Below are 1141 nucleotides of genomic sequence, written 5' to 3'. Positions count from 1 at the left end.
AAGAAGAATTTTTAATTTTCAAATTGTACAAATTGCATTTTTAAATATACAGGTAAGACAGTGTCATAAATCAAAAAATAAAATGTATTTTTACAGCAATCTCAATCTTGCATTATATGTCATTTTAGTATAGTGGAATATCATGGTAAAGGCATATAACATAGAACAGAATACTATAGTTAAGAATTTTAAAGCAACATCAAAGTATATTAATTACTCAGAAGTTTTACAGCCTAGCAGTGTAAAAGCCAATATAAAGGTGAGTTAATAATATACTTGGAAATTGCATGTGTAAAAAAAACTACTACTTTTTAAGCATATAAAAAGATATTAATCTCCATGTATCAAAGCACAGGCATATTCGGGTAAAAAAATCCCAATGCCTCATGTCAAAGCTAAACTCCAATGAATTACGCCAAAGGCGTCTGTTAGCAAAATACCTACGTGTTACTCTGCAACCAAAGTATTAAAAAGCAAACCCTAAAACGTCGAAGTTAGCATCAGCATCACACCAGTACACGAAACAAACCAACATTTCTGCCCAGGAGTGAATCAAATTTAATAATGAGGCAACGTCAAAACCACACTGAGGGACTTTCTATAAAACACTTGTCCCGTACTGTTGAAAATGTCAGTCACAAAACCTGAACATAAACCAAGGAACCACGCCAGCCTGAGGTGATGACTAAACGTAACGCCTGAACCTGCACTGGATTTGAATGCAGAACGTAGCCATGTTCGGAAACTCATGCCAGTGAAGTTTGAATGAAGTCTGTGGTTTAGATGAATGTTCTGATTTTGATCACTGCACTGTAGCTACCTCAGTGAATTCCTTGTTCTTAGGAAATACACACTGAGGTAATTAGGGATTGTTTTCAACTTCTCTCAAATGATTCACAAAATATTATAACTATATATGAAGAGAAAGCAAATAAAAATATTGTTGAAAGCTGTAACAAGAACACTAAAAAAAACCCTCAATTTTTTAGAATACGGGGTCCGACAAAAGTAACACCTGCTTGAGTGTGATTGGTAGAGTAATAATATACAGTTTTAATTTGAACATTTCACCTAAAATGTTACATGGCATGATTGATTGTCATATTGTTATAGTGCAGTATTACCTGCTTATGATTTTGTA

Source organism: Artibeus jamaicensis, unplaced genomic scaffold, assembly GCF_021234435.1.
Source record: "Artibeus jamaicensis isolate MK-2021 breed Jamaican fruit bat unplaced genomic scaffold, CSHL_Jam_final contig_426, whole genome shotgun sequence".
Lineage (NCBI taxonomy): Eukaryota > Metazoa > Chordata > Mammalia > Chiroptera > Phyllostomidae > Artibeus > Artibeus jamaicensis.
The sequence above is the reverse complement of the archived record's forward strand: the minus strand, read 5'-3'. Positions refer to the sequence as shown.